Source organism: Ictidomys tridecemlineatus, chromosome 6 (genome assembly GCF_052094955.1).
Source record: "Ictidomys tridecemlineatus isolate mIctTri1 chromosome 6, mIctTri1.hap1, whole genome shotgun sequence".
NCBI lineage: Eukaryota > Metazoa > Chordata > Mammalia > Rodentia > Sciuridae > Ictidomys > Ictidomys tridecemlineatus.
The window spans coordinates 102,725,253-102,734,795 of record NC_135482.1 but is presented as its reverse complement, the minus strand read 5'-3'; the positions used below and the strand labels follow the sequence as shown (position 1 = coordinate 102,734,795).

Here is a 9,543-nt window from a genome sequence, read left to right as displayed (position 1 = left end):
TTATGGTGATGATCAGGCAAAGAACCTTGAACATATTGGGTATGTGCTTTGCCACTGAGCTATAACTTCAGCCAATCTAGAGAAGTTACATCTTAATGAAGCCATGACCTAGTCCTTCTTGCTGAAGCTTTGTGGATATTTCAACTTAATGAATAGGGAAGATAGAAATCCACAGCTGATGAATCAGTTATAAGTAGGCATAATCCTGCTCTAGGACAATCTCCAATTTAAGAACACCAGAGAGAAATAATTCAAATATAGTGGAAAAAGTGCCTTTAAGGACCTCAGCACAGGTTGTTGTCATATTCCCTCAGTCCAACCACTAAAAACAATACTGGAAAAAATAACCACAGAAAGAATTCCCTACATTCTATGCTGTCTATAACAACATGCCTGAACTTACAGAGATATCTTGTATGAAATCTACAGAGAAAGATGTCTTGGGCTCTGACATAATATCTAGAGTTTCAAAACCCATTATTACAAGACAAAGATGGCACAGAGAAATAACCTACAATGTTCTTTAGAATGCACATCTGTGGAAGCAGTATAGGTAAGTAAGAATAGAGAGTCTGAGGTTCAACCAATAGTTTGTCTAAAATTTATAAGTTGAACAGAGAAATTGCAAAGCTGTAAGACAGAATAAGGGGAACAAATAAGGTAGAATTACTATATTAGGCAAAAACAAAGTAGAAAGCTGAAAGTTCCTATTTCCAGAGATATTTGAGGCAAGATCATCATTTAAGTATATGGTGGGGGAGATCTGAGAATCTGTAAAATAACATGTTACACAGATAGAAGTACACTGGAATATAGGACCAATGTGTATGGTCCCTCAGAGGCTGGATTACAAATTCAGAGATTAGCAGGTTAATTTCACATTATAACAAGATATAGTACTTGTCCATGATATAGTAGCAGTCCTTGCCTATTCTTGTGCAGGCAGGCAGTAGTTAGGTAGATGACACAACCATCGTTGTTGGGGACTAATGGAAGAGACCATGGAGTTTAGTGAACTTGAAGGGGGAGGATTATAATAGGGCACCATGTTGTCTAATCAGGGTAAAAAAAATGTGCAATCCTGAGGAGAGTGGAAATCTAAAAAACTAATAAAGGAAAACATTATGAGGATGAAATATCTGGAAAAGGAGCATCATGAATATGTGCCATAAGGAGAAGGGGCAATAGTAGACAAGTGAACAATGCAATCAAGATCTCAAGCTGGAGAGCTAGTGATGGTCAAAATTGTAGCCATACATGGAGATGGGGTGGGAGGGAGTGTTTCAAAGGGAGAAAGTCAGGACTGGAGAGGCCAGGATGTTATCTCAGTTGTGGTCAAGGATGTTGGTAGCACTAGGAACAGGAGACAGAGGAGCCTGGTGAGCCTGCTACTGCAGCCTTTATGGGTCAGGAGGACTGGGAGGCTGCAGAGTGACAACAACAGAAGTGAAGGTTGGTGCCACCTCATGGGGCAAATTGCAAGTAGCTGGACATGGAGAAACAGAAAAGAAATTGTTATCAAAGCACAGCAGAAATATTTTAAGACTAGGGTGAATAATTGCAATCTTATTATAAGATTTGACCTAGAAATAAAAAGCTTTGCTGAAAGGGAAGCATAGCTTCTCCAAATGATAAGAACATCATTGTTTTCAGAGGACAGCCAGTTTTTAATTTTTTAATGAGAATAAGAAACTGAAGGGGATATTACAGACCTTAAAATTTAGAAGATAATAGGCTCCAATTTCCAATAGGCCCCATGGAATGTTTTCTGGGGGAGGGATGAAATGGGCATATTAGTTTGCAGTAGCATATGGATAAGGGTTCAGATGAGGTAATATCAACCAAGACTATTGGGACTATGAGGAGATAAATTTAAAAAATTACAGGAGACCCACTGCTCATCTCCCAGTAATTACCCATAATATAGATATGAGAAGATTAACAAACAGCTTTTCAACAGGATTGTTACTGAGGCTATGCCTTGGAGAGGCCTCAAGCTCTTCTTCCCCATCCAGGTAACCATGCGTCACTCTCTCCTTATCCTCCTGCTCTGTTCATAATGGGATTTTATCCATACCTCAAGGTCACCATTCACCTCCCTCCTCATTATTTACACTGATAAGTAATCTACTTTCTTCTTTCACTGGACCTCTACTCCTTCTTTAAGTCTCAAACTAAAAATGATTTCTCTTTTCCCCAAAGCACAAATTTCAGCAGCATCTTCATGACATTCAAATTTATGCATGGTTGTGCCTCCAGGCTGGAGTGAAAACTCCATGAGGACAGGGGCAGTGTTTTTTTCTTGTGTCTGTGCTCTTACTGGAATTAAATTTCTACCAAAAGTCACTTCATTTCTTTACATCAACAAAATGACCTGAGGAGTTGTCTGTCGGTGTAGCTGGATTTCACAGTAAATAGCTCAATATATTTGACTCCCCAAATTGCCTCTCACTCACTTGAAAGTTTGAAGGAAATGAAGTGTTTACTTCTAAACTCAGTTTCCTCATCTGAAATAAATTATCACCATGGTACATATCATTATTGATTATGATAATTAAGTCACATTACATGTGGTAGGGTAGGGTGTGGGAAAATAGTGATAGCACATAGTAAGCAATGAGTATTACTGAGATGCAATCATTCACCCTCTCACTAACAAAATATATATTGATTAATATAATCTAAGACAGCATTACCTAATTGCTAAGAATGTTCATCAGAGTAAAACTTCATGCTGCCATATGCTCAGTTCAATCTCTGGTACTTTTCACATAAATTGCTTTCATTGCAGATTTTCTTAGAGTTATATAAAGTAATCTCTATCCAGTATTCATTGTGTAGACTTATTTCAACTAATTCATTATATTTGAAAATATGAAACTTTCCTATTTTACAACAACATACAGGAATAGGGCAAACACAGAAATAGTAGGTCACCTGTACACGTGATATGAGCTTCCTCCTTTGCAGAGCAAGATTGGTGTCTCCAGGAGTCAGAAGGACACTGCCAGAGAGAGAGGTATCAGTTTCCTGATAGTGGATTCCATCTACCCAGTGTGGTCTAGAACCTTCCCTGGAAGGAACCAAGAAATCCAGAGTCCCAGTGTCCCCACAGCCAAGCTGTCTGCAGATCATGGACAAGGTCATAGCTTCCATGGGGCTGTGGCAGACACTGCCCCAGGTGTTGTTGTAGAAAATCTCCAGCCACCCAGCACACTCCTGGTCCTCGCTCACCAGCCTGAGGGCCAAGAACTCTGAAAGCAAGAGGAGGAAAACTGGGCACAGTGAGCATTCAACTTTTACTGTTGTTTTTTCATTATTCCTAAATAGTGAGTGCTCATTGCCACCTCTCCTGAGGATGTTCCTACTAGAAGAAATACTGAAATTTTTGTCCCTTTAACTTGTTTGCTAACCTGTACTTCTCTATTTCTACAACAATGTAATATTAGTAAATAAACAGATAGGAACACTGACCTCGGATGTCTGCAGGAAGTACACTATCTACTATCTGATTAACAATCTGACAAATACTAGAAAAGGAGGGTGGATAGAGGGGTAGCAGAACATGGAGCTCCAAATATGTTCACTCCCTGATCTTGGGAGCTTGTGAATATTTTACTTCATTGCAAAAGGTCTTTTCAGACATGACTAAGAAAGATTCTTTCATGGATTATCATCAATCATCCTGGATTAATAGGTAAGCACTCTCAAGTCATATCTTTAGACCTCTAACATCAAAAGCAGGTAATTCTTTTGGAACCTCAAGAGGGAAATGTGAACATGGAATGATGGTTAGAGAATTGTATTGGTGTTGGTTTGAAGAAAGCTGCTATGAGACAAGGAATTCAGGCAACTTCTAGAAGCTGCAAAAGGAAGAAAATGAGTCTTCACAGAGCTTCAGGGTTGCAACCTCCTAATACCTTGCTTATAGCCAGATAGACTCAGGTCAAATTATAACCTACACAGTGTAGGATAATAATTTTGTGTTGTTTTGAGCCACTCAGTCTATGCTAAGTAATAGAAAATTGATTGGGTGGGTCATGATGTTGCACCTACAGGTAAGAGAAGATGAATGACAGCTTTAAATGGACGGTGTAGAGAATGACTGTGTCAGGGGACAGTGCTGGGAAGGAAGGAGCAGAAGCTCAGCTCCTGCAGGAGGAAATGGAAGTACCTCATCTCTACTGGAAAGACAGAAACTATCCTTCCCCTCTGCCCTTTCCCAACCCCTGTGCTGTGGCTCAGATACCATCCTGCAAACCCCACCCTTCCCTCCCCGACCTGTGCACAGTGTGAAGAGCAGACCTGAGCAGATGACCCCCACATCCTCTTTGTGACTGCAGTTGTGCTGTCCCCAGCCCTGGGAAGAGCACTGCCACACATAGGCCTCCTCTCCTGTGCAGTTCAGCTCATCCAGCCAGATGGGCCCTGATCCCTCTCCAAAGTGAGCAGAGATGGTGGCCTCCAGGGCCACTCCACAGCCCAGCTGTCTGCACACCACATGGGCATCACTCAGGTCCCAGCTGTCATCACAGATGGATCCCCAGGATCCCTGCTGCAGGATCTTCACTCTCCCTGCACAGCGACTGCCCCCATCCACCAGGCGGAGCTGTCTGCTGTCTGAGAAGAGACAGGGTCATGTTAGTGGGCATTTCCACAGGGAATGGGAAGGCTCTTGTGCTGGGAGCCTTGCTTACCTGAACAGTTGGCAGTATGGTCCTCTGAGGGTGCAGAGCCTGCTGTGTTAGACCAGGAGTCATTGCACTGGGGCAGCATCTGGGCCTGGTTTCCTATCAAAGGGGTTAGAGACCAGGTAACTGAATTAAACTAGACAATAATCTAGTGATGGCATCTGAAAGCTGTAACACAGGATTAATATTTTCCTATATTCAGAGCTGATATTCTAACAGAGATTTCTGCTTATGCTTCTGACATACTCTTCTCTCTTAAACAAAGTCCTAGGAATGACTTTAGTAAAGTGTGAATATATCAGTGGTATTTGAGAGTATTGCACAGCTCCCAGGAAAGCAAGACCTAGAAGTCAAGTTCAGCGAAAAGTGAAAACTAGCATCAGCTATTTTCCTCTGGAGACACTTGACCTTTCAAAGGTAGTATATTAGACTATGAAAATCTGAGCATGTTTGCCAGATATCCCTCGGAGAACACAAGTAAAATTTAGTTGGACCAAAGGGGAGGAATCATGTTAACCAATCAGGAAACTTGTATCAAATTTTGTAAATGAAAAGAATTTTCATTATGGAGATGGTACCCAGTTTCTAGCCACTTCACTTTTTTTTTGTGTGTGTAAGGTGATATACCCTAAATAAAGTGTATTGAAGAAGCAAAACAAAATCCTTTCTGAAGTGTTTTTGTAGGATGGATGTTTTTTCATACACAATGTCAGTCAAACAAAAAGCCCCACACTTAAAAAAGAGATCATGTAGAAAACAAAGGAGACAAAGAGAAAAAAGAAAGATTTTCACAGATTGGTAGTAATTACCAATAGGTAATTATAGGTAATTCCAATGATCATGATTAAATTTTTAAAATTTTATAATATGATATGTGCTTTGGTAGAAATGATAAAGAATCCAATAAATATTTGTGAGTCATGTATAACTAAAAAGAACCAATAAAAAGTCAGTAGCTAAAAATAAAAAAAAACAGAATATGAGTCTAACAACACTGTAGGTTTGCACAAAAAAGAAATAGTAAGTGGAAGAATATTGGAAAATACAGAGTGAAGAACAGAAGGACAAAACTGTAGAAAATATAATATGAAATCAACAGACATGGTGAGAGAACCTAACATTCCCATATACTTTACAAGTTTTAGGCATTAAGGCCATAATTGATGGTGCAAATTATAAATTAGAAAATACACAAAATGAGACATTTAACACACCTGTAGTTTATAAAAATAGCTCCCCCCCCCCCGCAAATCTGTGACACTCTATCCACTGACCTGGGCAGTGCATTTTTCCTCTGTTGAATCTGAGCTGGCTATAGTGAGTTGCCCATAAGCAATAGAATGTGGTAAATCTAGCATGGCTTGACTTCAGAATTAGCTTAGAATGTCATGCCTCCTCCTTTTGGCTTAGTAGGATGTTTACTTTATGGGAAATCTACTCTGTAGACTATCATATAGGAGAAAGCATTTGCAGGTAGTTCTGTCAGCAGCCCCAGCTGAACTTCAAGTTATCAGCCATGTGAATGAACTATCCTGGATTTCCAGGTTGATCAAGTCTTCAATGACTCTAAGGATTCTGGCTGTGGAAATGTAGAGGACAGTATTCCTCTGATGAGCAAACTCCTGGGGGAGAGGGTGGTGACAGGCATTGTGTTTTTCACACTTGGAATATTCTGCAGTTTCCTCCAAGAACTAGTAAGATAACTAATAGATGTGCAATGCCTAGCTGCTGTGGCAATGCTCTGCATGAGGAGGCTCTGTGCTAGAGTCTTATCAGCCTTGACCTTGATCTCAGGCACTCAGCTCCTGTGAATAAAGGAACTCTCTTGTTAGACAATCACAAAATTTCACCAAGCTCCGATGAACCTGACCCGGTCCACATAACACTAACTTTAAACAATGGACTTTCTTAAGAGCTACACAAATCTCCTTGCATATTGCAACTATAGGATGTAACTGAGAAATAAGCTGCATAATGTTGCTAACTCTGTAAACTGCCTAATGACACAATGAACAATAATGTATTACTGTTGCCAGTGACCTAATAACCTATTGATATCCATAAGGCTGGCAGCTTGGACAAAGGTTTTCTGCCTTTATGCCATTCTGCCATCCTGCTATTCTGCCATTCTGCCTCTTCACCTTACTTCTGCCTCCTTTTGTTTTCTTTACAAGTGACCTCAGCTGCAAGATGAGATCCAAGTGCAACATCATCAGAGACTCCAAGAGGCAACTGCCAATAGCCCTTTCCAAATTTATGAATCTGGAAATCATGGGCAAAATAAAATGGATTTTTAAAATTTGTGTTGTTATATTTTTATGGGAATGGGGGATGGATTACAAAACAATAGAATCTAGAACAATTACATTTACTGTGAAACAGCAATCCTATGTTCCCATGTGTACTGTGGCACTATTCACAATAGCTACATTATGGAATCAGTGCCCATTGTCAAAGAAATTCATAAAGAAAATGGGTAAAAAGTACAGCCATAAAGAATAATGGAGTCCAGCTATTTGCATAAAAATGGATAGAAGTTAAATAACTCATATACAGAAAAACAAGTACCACATGTTCTCCATCATATGTGGAAGCCATTAGGTTAGTTTATGAAATTTGGCAATGACACTATGGTTATGTAAATATTCTCATTAATATTTTAAAAGTAAAGGGATATATAATTCTATCCACCTACTCTTAACTAGTTACTAGTTACTCAGAATATTTTATATATTCAGAGATAAATGTGGCAGAATGAGGGGATAATATACAAAAATAATAGCATTGGAGAATCTGGGTTAAGGTTAGCTGGGAATTTTATACTATCTTTGAAGCTTAGTAAGAATTCTAAAATTACCAAAATAAAATAAAATAAAGAGAAAAAAGAACAAAGCCACAAAAAGTGAAGATGAAAATGAATTGTTATGGTTGAGATATTGAGTGTTCCCCAAAAGCTCATGTGTCAGACAATGTAAGAAAGTTTAGAAGTGCAATGATTGGATTATGAGGACCTTAATCCAATGAGTACATTAATCCTCTGATAAGAGTAACTGGGTGGTAAGTGTAAGCTTGTAGGTTGTGGCTGGATGAGATTCACCCTGGGGGCATATCTTTGGGGTTTATGTTTTGTCTGTTGAGAAGAGTTCTTGCTATTTCTGCTTTCTGGTGGCCATCTGCTGACCTCCTTTCCCCTGCTTCACTCTTCTACTATGATATTCTGCCTTACGTCCAACCCCAAAAATGGAATAGGCTATCTATGGACAGAGACCTCTGAAATGTTGAGCTTCAAAATAAACTTTTTCTCCTAAAATTATTCTTGTCAGGCCCATTGTCACAGCAGCTAAAAAGCCAACTAAAACACTAATAGAATTAATTCCTCGAACATTTCACTGAAAGAAACACATAAAAAAGCATCAAAACCATAACACATCAAAAGTATATCTAGTAAAAATTATGTAAAATCTAAGAAAAATTAAGAGATATATCTATATCTATACAATATAGAGTCATTAGCTCTATATTGATGTTTAGGTCAAATCCAACTAAATCTAAATGCTATTATTCAATTAAATATATCATGTTATTTGTAAAATTTATGTGAAATGCATAAGACCATGTATGACCAATGCACTGGGCAACAAAAGCAACACAATTAGAACAGTTATTTAAACAAAACAAATAACCCAGTCAAGAAATGGGCCAAGGACCTGAACAGATATTTCTCAGAAGAGGATATACAATCAATCAACAAAAACATGAAAAAATGCTCATCATCTCTAGCAATCAGAGAAATGCAAATCAAAACTACTCTAAGATATCATCTTACTCCAGTCAGAATGGCAGCTATTATGAAGACAAATAACAAGTGTTGGCGAGGATGTTGGGAAAAAGGTACACTCAGACATTGCTTGTGGAACTGAAAATTGGTGCAGCCAATTTGCAAAGCAGTATTTCCTTGGAAATCTGGGAATGGAACCACCATTTGACCCAGCTATTCCTCTCCTCAGACTATACACAAAGGACTTAAAAACAGCATACTACAGGGACATGGCCACATCAATGTTTATTGCAGCACAATTCATAATAGCTAAACTGTGGAGCCAACCTAGATGTCCTTCAGTGAAAGAATGGATAAAAAAATTGTGGCATATATACACTATGGAATTTTACTCAGCATTAAAAAAGAACAAAATCATGGCTTTTGCAGTAAATGGATGGCATTGGAGAAGATAATACTAAGTGAAGTTAGCCAATCCCCCCAAAACAAATGCTAAATGTTTTCTCTGATATAAAAGGTTGACCCATAGTGGGGTAGGGAGGGAGAGCACGGGAGGATTAGATGAATTCTAGATAGGGAAAGAGGGGTGGGAGGGAAAGGGAGGAGGCAGGGGATTGGCAAGGATGGTGGAATATGATGAACATCATTATACAAAGTACATATGTAAAGACTTTAATTGGATGTCAACATACTTTATATATAAACAGAGATGTGAAAATTGTGGTATATATGTGTATTAAGAATTGTAATGCAATAAAAAACAAAGTACATGTATAAAGGCATACATTTGTGTGAACATACTTTATATACAGAGATATAAAAATTATGCTCTATATGCATAATAAAAATTGTAATGTATTCCACTGCTGTCGTGTATTTAAAAAATAAAATCAATAAAAGATAAAAAAGTAATCTTAAAAAAGTTCATCAGACATGTTATGAAGTTATAATAATTAAGGAGGTGTGCATGGCAACAAGCAAAGAAAATAATAGAATGGACCAGAACAGAGCATGGAGCAAGAGTCAGAAATATTGGCACCCTGTGTAAATCAAAGGTTACACAGCAGTTGGGAA

At 38.6% G+C, this 9,543-nt stretch overlaps 1 pseudogene; it reads right to left on the bottom strand.

Moving 5' to 3' along the window:
• Window positions 1-1,400: 1,400 nt before the first annotated feature.
• LOC101955079 (antigen WC1.1-like) overlaps window positions 1,401-9,543 on the bottom strand; it is a 30,113-nt pseudogene continuing 21,970 nt past the window's right edge.